Here is a 12419-nt window from a genome sequence, read left to right on the forward strand (position 1 = left end):
TTTGGTTAACTCTGCACATGTTTTTGAGGGTTGAGGACAAATAAATATTATTTCTGTGTTCCCACTTCATAATATTTACTTTGACTGACAAATACTGTTTGAATATTAAGTTTGTCAGCATTGTCAGAAAGAAGTGAAACGTAAAGTTGTGTTTTAGCTTGTTTTCAGCTTGAAACAGCTAATTTGTTTCTTCTGTGTAAGAGACCACACGCTTTTTTCTGGAACTGTAAACTGAAAGGAAATTGGACAACTATACCCGAAATACCAGGAGAGCTTTGCAATGTAAAAAACAAATCAAGTGCTTCATATCGTTGCAAAATAATTTTGCTCTCTGCAGCAGTAAGAGGGAAAAATTGAGTCTGAATGGCACCAAGAATCTTTGTTGTTCGGGAAATTCTGCCCGATAACCACCTTCAGATTGGTAGTATTGTACAATGTTAAAGAACTGTAAGTGCTCGGGGCAGCAGAGAAAAACATTCAGAGCCTGCAACCAGAAAGCATCCAACTTTCTCTGTGTCTCTTTGGATAAAAGGCAGAAAACCCAAGTAAGTTTTAAAGAAAACAATTTAAAACAAGAAAAGGCGTAGGTCATCTCGATCAAGTATCATGTCGAGGAACAGGCAGCACCTACAGAGAACGTTGTGCTATCATTGCTAAAATCAAATAGATTGTGAGAAAATAACTTTGTGTTTTGGGCTTGTGATACCCAGAATTATGTTTGCACAGTCTATTTTCTTTTTATCCATAGTATCTGTGTGAAACCTCTTGTGTTTTGTCTGTCTTATTTGTGATTGAGTATGTATGTATTTAAGGATCTTGAAGGATATACTTTAAGTTACATAGTAGTAGATTAAAAATCCTTTCTTCGTTTCATTTTTGCTTAGCTCAAGTGTGTTGCAATAAATAGAGATATTTTCTGTTTGTGACAAAATCTGATATGAATTGTTTTTAGGTTAAATATCAAATGACACCAGCTTGTATTCCAACAGGTTTATTTGCAAACATTGGCTTTCTGACTGTTGTTTCTCCCTCAGGTGTACTGATAGAAGAGGTGCCAAGACACCAAATTTATAAGTAAAAGATCAAAGGATCATACAACTGATATAAATGTATTGAATAAGCCTAAAATGACAGGCTGACTCCCCCCGTTAAATCTTTAATCTGTTAGAAAGGAGATGCAGGTTTCGATTGATTAAAATGTAAATCCCAGAATTTATTTCAAGTCACTTCCCTGTGATAACCAAAGGTTTAGTTACCTTGTGACAACTTATGGAACAACAGGGCAACATTATTAGCACACAGTCCTTACAGTTAAGTTGTGACATCACTAACTCAACTCCTCAATATTTTTCTGCCTCCCTTTTTTCCTGTTGACGTACCAGGCTAGAAGTCTCTTCAATAAAACTTGGCTGTCTTTTAAGAAGTTATCAAGGTAACCATTATTGCACAAAAGGAAAATTTTGCAGTAGCTAGAAATCCAAAGTAAAAACAAATACATTCAAAATACTCAGCAGGTCAATTAACAGCTGTGAAGGAAATCATTTAATAAACTAAACTTTCACTGCCAAGGCAGCATGGCTGAAAGCCCAGACTATCATGCAAAGATTATGACTGTATTTTCACGTAGTTGTAGGGAAATATAACACAGTGTGAAATTGCAACGGAAACCACCTGAAGTAGGTTGATGGAGACAATTGCTGAAGAAGGAAATATGGTTGTGCAAATTTTTTCTGACACTTGATCAAATATGAGTAGAAAGCAATTAAACATTATTTAAACACAAATATAGAAATAAATACAGCAGATGCTGGAAATCTGGAATAAGGATGGAAAAAAATTTGAAAGTAATCAACAGGCCAGCTACCATCTTTGGAGAGGACCCAAGTTAAACTTTCAGGCAAAATGACTTTTCATCAAATGCTCATCATAACCTCCTCACAAGCAGGAACACCAGTTGTTACAACTTACTGTCTCATTCACATTTTCCTGATGGTTGGGGTGTTGTCTTTGAATGTCAAGTGAAGATGCTTAGATTCTCTCTTGTTATAGATGGTGATTGGCTGCACTTGTGTGTCACTCATGAAACTTGCCACCTATCAGACTAAGCCTGGATTGTCCAGGTCTTGCTTGTATGTTCATTTGCTTGGCTTCTTTGGACAAAAGTATTAATTGTTGCAAAATCTTTTTGTGTACTGACTCATGTCACCACATGTTATATTCACAGTGTAAAAACCTTGTTCATTTTCCAGTTAGAAGTTGTTTAATTCTGGGCCTTGACATAAGTTTGCCTTGCTGTGAACTTTATTTGTTGCTTATGTTTATGCAGGTCACTGATGCATTCCTTGCTGCTGCTGCTGCTGGATTGCATTACTGGCCACAGTTTGGTATTGCCTTGCTGTAGCCTCTGGCTATATCATTGAGGGTAGATTTCTTGCAAAGGTAAGGCTTAATGTTATCTGCATGCCTTCCACAGATCTTGCACAGATGCACAACAGCTTTGCTGTCAATGCCACAGACTGTACTAGCCACATGGCTGGTTTGTTCTTTTCGTGTTTTGGCTGCAGTGTCTATACTGTTTGCTTGCAGATACTGTTGTCTAGATACAAAGAATTTTCTGGAATCTGCTTTAATGAATCAATGTTGTGACTTTTCTTCCAATAATATTTTTGGAGCACTTCTCAAAGTGTTCAGGCAATCACCAACTTCCTGATCTGCTCTGACAGTTCATCCCCTGAAAGTTGCACACTTTGCCTTGTTGCAGCATCTAAATTGATAAATTGATCTGTTGGTTCCTGTGGTCTTTGTTGGTGGTTTATCAGTTTTAGGCAATGAATTGTAAAGTTGACTCTTAAATGCAGTTAATCTTCTAGGACTTTCCATATCTTTATTGGATCTTTCTGGTCTGCCTTAGATAAACTCAAGGTGTAGTGCCTGTAACCCCACATTATCCATGAATGTCCGTATTTTGATGGCTTGCTTAACCAGTCCTGCAACTACTTGGTCCATGAAGCATAGCTTCACACTTTCTTTCAAATGATGAAATTGGACAGGAGATCTGTTCCCAACCAATTGGGGTATTTGGTATGCATCTTTCTGTCTCCTTTGAATTTAGATGCACATTTTCATAGTTCGCACAGGGCTAATCTTGATAGATGCTCAACGAAATAATATTTCAACAGACTAGGTACATAGAGCTGGCCTGTGTGGAGGTACACTCTGCTTTTGAAAAAACCTTATTTTGTTCGTAGTCTGTACTGTGGTACTTCTTTATGGCTGTTTCTACACGTCCCCTTCAAGCTTGTAAGGCTGGTTTCTCTTTTGTTCTGTTAATAAGAGAAGCAATCTCAAATGTACACCACGTAATGATATTTTTGTAAGTTTTCTAAATGTAACACAAATGCGTAGGTTTGAATTTCAATAATAGACGTATTTACATCAACACTAATGGATACAGAATAGAGTAATCACTGACGTAGCCTGGTCCTTTCGTGCAGCACAGCAGTGAGCCTGGACTCTGCAGCCATGTCACGACATTCAGATACTTGCTTCATTTGCATGTCGAGGATCTAAAGTGACATTGCCCCAAAATTAATAGTACACCAGACACAAACAGTTTCAGTATCTGAGAAGTCACAAATGGTGGTGAACATTTTGCGGTCGTCAGTGAATGTCCTCATTTCTGATCTTATAATTGATGGAAGGTCACTGGTGATAAAAATTGTCAGCACCTTTTGTGCTCAAGAAACAGATCTGAAATAAAGTAGGATGAACTTTCATATCTCAGAAGTAGTAGGCTGAATTTTGGGGTCAGTGGTGAAACAACAGCATTCATTGTTGACATTGAGGAAAGCCACCCACAATAATCTGGTCATTGGTGGTGTAGATTTCTATGTCAGTTTGAATCTGCACAGGAAGTCAAAGTCCTGGTGTCCAATAGCATTGGCATAATCATGTAGATGTAAATAGCCAATGAGTATGAGTAGCCTGGTGCATTGAATGACAGACGGGTCAGTTGGATAGTTAGCAATGCAGCATAACACAACAACATAAGTTCATTTCCTGCTAAGCTTATAATAAAGGACACTTCTTCTCAGCCTCTCTCCTTGCCTGAGGCATGGTGACACTCAGATTAAACCACCATTAGTCACCTCTGTCTGATGAGAGAACAGCCCTATGATCCTCTGAGACGGTGGTGATTTTATCTTTATCTTACTTTACAGACAGAAAATCAAGAAGCAACAATCAGCAAATCATTTCACTTCTAATTTTGAAGCATGTAGATAACTACGTGAGTAATTGGGAAATACACAGGGGATTAATACAGAATACAAAGTATCATAAACAAAGAACTATCACTTTTAAAAGCTGGTGTTTTTTACAATGAAGAAACTTAATATTTAGCAGCCAGGGAGTTTAACAGTAAGTGTGAACTTCGTATACCATTAAAAACAGTATAGAGTATACAACATCCTGCAACTTCCTCAGTTTTTGACAGAAAAAAATAAGTAAAGAATTTTGTGGTCCCCACTGTTAGGTTTGCAGGGTTGAGGAGTCATAATTTTTTTTCAAATAGCTCTCTGTCCACCCTTCTGTTCCTGATCTGTAAAGTGTGGGGTCAGTGAAAGCAGATAAGGCTTTGTCTGGCCTACCAGCCTTCATAAAGATTGATGCCATTTAGTGGCAAATTATAAGCCATTAAAGGGAAATTTCCCATCTGTCCTCATTGTTGAAGCCAGGAGAAGGAGTTCAGGTGCAGGGGTGTAAGCTTAGTAGATCACCCTGCTGGTCTGTGGGCTAGAAGAGGGGGACTTTTCACCCTCAAGGCCCCTCTCTCCAATTCTGAGACCTTCACAAATCCCGACCCCTTCCACTATGCCCTTCCACTTTACCTCTGCCCCACTCCCTCCACCAAGACCCCCACCCACTCCCCCAGGGTGTCACCGACAGTCCCTGTACTAAGCTACTCATCTCTCCATCTCCTGGTACCCCCACAACCGACCAACCCTTCTCCTTTCTACCTTGTTTCAGAATCCAGAACCTTGAGTCTGGGAATGTTTGTAGTCCCAGTCCTGGCCACTGCTGTCAGGGTGCTGTTGAGAACATACAGCCACAGCTAATCATGTTGGGACCCATCTTTGTTCAATTAATCCTCCCTCAGTTGGGACCCCTACCATGCAAGAAATCTTTCCACAAGTGTGTAAGAACAATAATTCTCCGTAGTTCATCAATTTTGAATTGATTGCATCCTGGACGACTTGAACAGTGCCCTGCTGGAGTGTACAATCAGTAGCAACAATTTTTGTACTTAACTAAACAGATTCCAGAAGCTGATATCAGTTTCAGTACAGTCTTTATGGCGAACATTACCAGTTCCACTGTAATGACTTGTGCAAAGTCTGGTCGCTTGTGTTTGACTAGTTTCAAAGTTTCACATTTCAATCACAATTGACGTTGCTGCTTTACCTTAATCAGAGAGACATCAACTAAATATTGCAGTGTTTCTTTTTGAAGTTTAACAAAATTCAATACCCATCTCTGCTTAATTTTACCTGCCTTTGAAACTGATACTTCAAGTTGATTAATACTTGATTTAGAGATAATGGGAACTGCAGATGCTGGAGAATCCAAGATAACAAAGTGTGAGGCTGGATGAACACAGCAGGCCAAGCAGCATCTCAGAAGCACAAAAGCTAAAATACTTGATTTAGGATGTTTTAAATTTTGGTCAAATATGTACCTTAGGGGAGTTATCTTTCTTCAGTCCTGTTCATCTTCAAGGTAAGTTATTATCATTAAGGTAATAAAATCACATCCTCATTTTAAGAAAAGGATTCAATTTTGATTTTAAATGATTTTTTTGGCTTACATAGAATCCTGCAAAGTTATCTTCATTATGGGAAGAAATTTAACTGTTAAGGATCAGAAAACATACCAACATTGATGTCTCAGATAGCACAACCAGTTGCAGCATAAACCTAATACTGGTCCCAATATTATTTCTAGTTGCAAACTGAAGAGATTTTTTTTTCTGGGTTCCTTCATGGGATGTGGGTGTCACTGAGAAGGCCAGCATTTGTTACCGGCCTCTAATTGCCCTTGAACTGGATGACTTCTTAGGGGCTCTAAGAATCAATCACATTGCTTTGGGTCTGAAGTCAGATGTAGGCCAGATCAGATAAGGGTGTCAGATTTCCTTCCCTGACTGTTTTTTTACAACAATCTGATAGATTCATAGTCATCATACTGAAAGTAGATTCGTGTTCCGGGTTTATGAATTGAATTTAAGTTTCACCAGCTGCTGTGGTAGGATTTGATCCTGTGTCTCCAGAACATTAAGCTGGAACTCTTGAATGATTAGTCAAATGACATTTCCATGACATTACAAGCCCCATTATTTTTGTCGGGGCTGGCAATCTCTCATGTATAAGAATAAGTCATGTAGCCCAGACCAATGGCAGCAACAGGATCCCTTGCATTATTCCAACCAAACCCAAAACTAGTACATTTTTAGAATTCAGTTTCACAATTTACCAACTTAGAATTTGAATTTCCTAGTGCAGTAGTAAAACTAACAACTATGTGATATTATTTTTTAATTCCTAACACCAGTCATCCTGTGATTTTTGTTTGAGTGAATGTACCACATGATGTTTAATTAACAACACACCATGCTACAGGGCAGTGCCCACTTCAAACTCAATTTAAGCTGTCCAGATAGATTTCCCATATGCTTTTAGTGCATATGAGAAGTTTTCAATCAAATTGGTTGGAGTTGAATTTGATCTGCGGTCCCAGAGGTAAAAAGTTGGTGTCTACCTCATTGTGGCACTCGATTTCCCTACTCCAACCATCATTTTTCTTCAAATAATTCAGCATTTCATTGATTTTTGTTTCCTTCCTCTTCCAAAGGAAATAAATGTCTGGGTGGACATATCATCTCCTGCACTCTGATCGAAGCAGAGCAATTAATAGACATCGGAACAGCAAGTGTTGGAAATATTCAGCAGGTCAGTTTGAATGTAAAAGAGAAGGTGCAGTTAATATATGGCAACACAATTCACAATATACAAAATTTGTGGCTGTTTATGTTTCGTTTGATTCAATAAAGGTAAAATCATAATATTGGATGCGAATGGTTTTTCTAACATTTATTCCTCATCAGCACGAAAATCTAGTCCACATTGTTTTCAAGATGTTGGAACTGAATAGAAATGACTAAATCCACCAAACAGTGAGCAGCAGGGAAATTGAAAAAAAAACATGCAAAATACTTTAAATCCATTTTTCGAGCGGCTATGTCATTTTGTGAAATACCTAAATTAAGAAACATTAATAAACAAATTTTCAAAACCCAGTGAATATCCATACATAACTGAATTTCTGCCCAAAAAAGTTTTTTAAACTCTTCAATTAGATCACCCCTAAACTTCTATATTCTGGCAAATATAAGCTCAACGATGCAACCTGAGCCAATAATATAACCTTATTAGCCCCTGCATCATTTTGTTTAAACTGAGTAGGCCTCCTTCTAATGTCAATATATCTTTCCTGAGACCCTGAATTGCGTGTTTACAGATGGACCAAACCAAAACTTTGCACAGTTGCAACAAAGCTTTTTAGGCCTTTGTAAATAAAGGTCACAATTTTACTGAGGTTTTCAATTACTTGTACCTTTTCATTTTATTGTAATGATTTCTGCATTTCGATTCCTAAATCTGCTCCTCCACTACTTCTTGTTTCTTGGCATCTGGAAAATCGTGCTCTAATATTTATTCATTGTCTTCTAAATCAGAATTATTCTTGGTTAGAGTTAAGTATTTAGTAAAATAAGATTGGATTTTTAAGACTACTGCAAATTGATGACCTATATTTTAGATTAATTCCTTTAATTAATGTATCATTGATTGTAAATATCCAGGCTATGGAATAGATTAGTGTTTTCAGGTGAAATTTTAACCTTATGCAGTAGTGCAGTCTATAATGCTTTGGGTACTCGTTAGAAGTGAGTTTTACCAGGTTCTTTAACTCAGTCACAGCAATATTACCCTGCTTTCAAGTTTCCCAATTAACAAGAAAAAAACCAAGTAGGCATAGTGACTGAGGAACCGAGCAGCAACGGCCTGGTCTTTTGAACTTTCAGACATTGGTCCATAAAAATTAAGGACTTCAGGAATGGGCAAAAAGTGAATAGCTTAAAACTTCCAGGTGCCATGCCTACATTCTGATTTCTCCAGCATTCTCCCCTGCTGTACCCCTCTGAAAAACATGAGTTACTATCTCCGAAGTAGCTCCTCCTCATCCCTGTCCCTCCAGGCAGATCCTCACATTGCCATTAGAACGACATACTCTCAGTTTCTACTTGCCTCACAGTAACCTTCCAGAAATGTTGATTATCCATCCTCCCTGCATAAGCTGTTTCTTACATTGTCAGCTCTCTGCTTTCTCCTCTTGCAAAAGGGGAATGGCGAACTCCAGGGACAGAAACAAATTGAAGAAAGGGGAGTTGGGTAATTAAGTGACAGAAAATTTGACGGCCAATGGCAGTGAATACCCTCATAATCTACGGGGTGGGTGATCATATCCAGAATAATTCTACATACTAACAAAAACCTGCAGTGAAAATCTAAGCCAATGGAGACTTGGCATTTCGGCCATAAAGTCATATGGTTGAATTGTACTTTTTTTTGGCAAAGTATCAGTTCCATCAAGTTTTTTGCAAGGTTTTTAGCCGTAAGGTCTAGCGAGATTTCCCTCTGTATCTTACCAAACATGCCTCATTAATGATCTACCATTCACCTTTTGCACATTCCTGAGGTCCTTAATCTTTATGGACCACTCCTGTGGCATCCCTCCTACCCAGTTCCAATCCCATCTTACCAAGTGCCATTCCTGGAACAACTATCTACTCAGCCGATTTCTGCGGAAAGAATATTAAAATGGCTTCTAGCACCTGGATAAGCATTGGCATTCTGAAGCTGTTCTGTTTGGTGAGACACATTCAGTCAGGGGATGTTGAATTGGATGATGGGGCTGCAATAATCTGACAGAGACATGGAGGCCCTGATGGAGGAGCTGGTGCTGTGAAGGGGCATACTCTTCCCATAGGATTGGCAGAGGAAGCCAGGCCACCAGACTATTGAAGCTGATACAAGGTCATCATCTTAGTCACTGCGCTCTCCACAATATGAAGAAATGGCTGGCATTGCCACAAGAAGGTCAATGATCCCCTCAGCTCCACCAGGATAAGTCTATTTCTGCTACTGCAACATTAGCATCTATACTTCCCAGGCTCTTACCATTGATTGTATATTCCCTTGTTTTGTTTGCCATTCCGAAAGGCATTGCCTCACTTTCCAGGATTAAGTTCCATTTGTCACTATTTTGCCCATCTGACCATCCCATCTGTTATTGACTTGTGGTCTAGGAGTTTCCTTCTTACTATTTACCACACGACTGGGTTTCTGAGTCATCAGTGAACCTACTGTTCATAACTCCTACATTCATATCTACATTAATGTAAAAAAACAAACAACATGGGACCCAACACTGAATCCTGTGGTATGTCACTGCATACAGGTTTCCAATCACAAAAACAACCTGTGCCCTTGCCCTCTGCCTCCTGCTACTAAGTCAGTTTTTAATCCAATTTTCCAAATTGTCCTCTATCCCACGGCTTCTTATCTTCTTAACTAGTTTCCCATGTGAGACTTTGTGAAGTTTTATTGATTCCATGTAGACTACATCAACTGCACTACCCACCGATTTCTACACTTGTATTATCCTTCTCTACAGTGAAGGCTGATGGAAAGTACTAATTTAAACACCTCATAAACCACCCAAAAATGTAATCAAATTTGTTTGCCATGATATCCTACTATAAAGCCATTCTGATCATTCTTGATTCATCATGCCTGTCCAATTAGAGACTAATTCTGTTCTTCAGAAATATTGCCAATGGTTTCTTAGCCACTGATGTGAGACTCACTGGTTTATAGTTTCCTGGTTTATCCCTACCACATTTCTCAAATAATGGCACTACATTAGCTGTCCTCCATTCCTCTGGCGCACGTCCTGTGGCCAGAGAGGATATAAAAGTTAGTGTTGAGCGCAGAGATAATGAGAGCTGCAGATGCTGGAGAATCCAAGATAACAAAGTGTGGGGCTGGATGAACACAACAGGCCAAGCAGCATCTTAGGAGCACAAAAGCTGACGTTTCGGGCCTAGACCCTTCATTATAAAAGGGGGATAGGGAGAGGGTTCTGAAATAAATAGGGAGAGAGGGGGAGGCAGACTGAAGATGGATAGAGGAGAAGATAGGTGGAGAGGAGAGTGTGGGTGGAGAGGTGGGGAGGATGGACAGGTCAAGGAGGTGGGAAGAGGTTAGTGGGTGGGAAATGGAGGTGTGGCCACAGCTTATGTAATCTCTTTTTTTCTCTCCCACAGCAGCCTTGGATGCACCTCATCTAGTCCTGGGAATTTATCGACGTAAACTGCTTATCCCTCCTCTCTCTCAAGGCTAGTATGATCAAGAGTATCACAACTGCCCTTTCCCGATTTCTACACTTGTATTATCCTTCTCTACAGTAAATACTGATGGAAAGTACTAATTTAAATCTCATTCACATGTTCCAGTTCAAAATGCTGAGTTTCACTTGGTCCCTTCTAAAACCTCCCCTTTTCCTGGTAATCCTTTTGCCCTGAATACACTTATGAAATATCTTAGGAAATTTTTTTTATTTTACCTTCTCCTTTGAAATTCTATCCCACCCTGACTGTTTGGAGCCCTATAGCATCTGGTTCTGTTCTCTCTTTCATGGAAGCACAGAATCCCTACAGCATGGAAAAGAGGCCATTCAGCCCATCGGATCTGCACCAAACATCTGAAGAGCACCCACCCAAACCACCTCCCCCACCCTATCCCCATAATCCCATCTTTAGCATGGCTAGTGCACTTAGTCTGCACATCCATGGACACTATGTGATAAGTTGCTATGGCCAATCCACTTAACGTGCACACCTTTGGACTTCCGGACATGTTTGGATGACATTAAAGTTGCAATTTGCAAATTAACTTGAAGACCTTTTGGTCAATGAAGTATGGATAGCTGGGCTTTTCAGGACATGCATTCATTTCCCAGCTTCTCAATCTTTTCCAAAAAATAAACTATCTCAAATCCAGAAATTATTTTCTAATTAACTTCCTTGCAGATGTTACTAATCACCCCTAGAGTTGTTGGGACTTGAACCTGGTTCTCCTAGCCCAGAGGTAGGAACATTGCCACCGCAACACAACATTTCTAAATTACAAAGTATAATTTTTTCTTCTTTACTTGCCTCTCAAAATAGGTGGTACATTTAAATCTCACTAACAAGATTTTCCAGTGCAAAGTGTTTTTTTTAAATACAGATAATCCATTTACTGGTAAGGCATGTTTCTTCAAAATTAAATCTTTTATGGTTAGAACTGGTTTTCATTTCCCGCCAATCAGCTTAACTACTGACTCCGTTTTTGTGAACTTTTTATAATGTAACTTTAGTTTGAGAGCATATTTCAGGCAATTTTTGAAGGGACATTTTCCCTCCAAAATCAACAGTTCCTAACTATCTGGTCGGTGAGAGAGATGTTTTTGAGAAACTCCAAACAGCTGCAATATCGGCTCAATAAGGCACACTGGAGCTTTATTGAATAATAACCTCACGTATTTGCAGACAGCTCTGGATGCACTCAACATAAGAACATTGTGTAATAGTGAACAGCTTAACGGCGGCCGTAAGACAGCTCACTAAAATTTCCCACCATCCGTTATCTGGGGATTGTAGGCTTTTAAAAGCCAAGACCAGAAAATAATTTTACATCCCTGCAACTTAATCCTTCATTAGTGAAAATGAACTTGTGATCAATATTATTAACATAAACAACATTTCGATCTAACTCCTAAAATTGAGGTTCCAATTCTTGACATTGTAACAAAGATATTTCTGCATAAATTTGTTTCCTTTGCTGCATGTTTTAGTGAAAATAGAGAATGATTGTACATCACCAAGTTAGGCCTCATGAATGGCTATGATTTACTTAACATAAGCAACTGAAAATAATATGATTAATGATTAATTTCATATTCATAAGTCACGCATACACCCTGTATTGCCCTAGGTTGGGAAATAGTTAGAAATTTGCTGGACTGGTGTCTTTGCCTGCACAGGACAATAACCCTTGTTATCTTCTATGCTGATTTCGAAAATGCTCTACTTTCCATTGATAATATAATTGTGCCATCACTAAATATTCTTCTATTACTCATCATGTTCAACATTGCCTTGTGAGGGAAAGGAGAAAAAAAAACTTCAATTAATTTGCTGTCTTTCATATAAGGAGAGCTCAAAGTGCCTCATGGCTAATGAATTGTTTCTTTTAAGT

General features: G+C 38.8%; 1 long non-coding RNA gene across 1 annotated transcript; it reads left to right on the top strand.

Moving 5' to 3' along the window:
* Nucleotides 1-232: 232 nt before the first annotated feature.
* On the top strand, nt 233-10516 carry LOC132210620 (uncharacterized). Its single transcript, XR_009446757.1, has 3 exons — nt 233-545; nt 6910-7007; nt 10445-10516. It is a non-coding gene; the product is annotated as an uncharacterized LOC132210620 (long non-coding RNA).
* Nucleotides 10517-12419: the final 1903 nt, after the last annotated feature.

Source organism: Stegostoma tigrinum, chromosome 16 (assembly GCF_030684315.1).
Source record: "Stegostoma tigrinum isolate sSteTig4 chromosome 16, sSteTig4.hap1, whole genome shotgun sequence".
Taxonomy (NCBI): domain Eukaryota; kingdom Metazoa; phylum Chordata; class Chondrichthyes; order Orectolobiformes; family Stegostomatidae; genus Stegostoma; species Stegostoma tigrinum.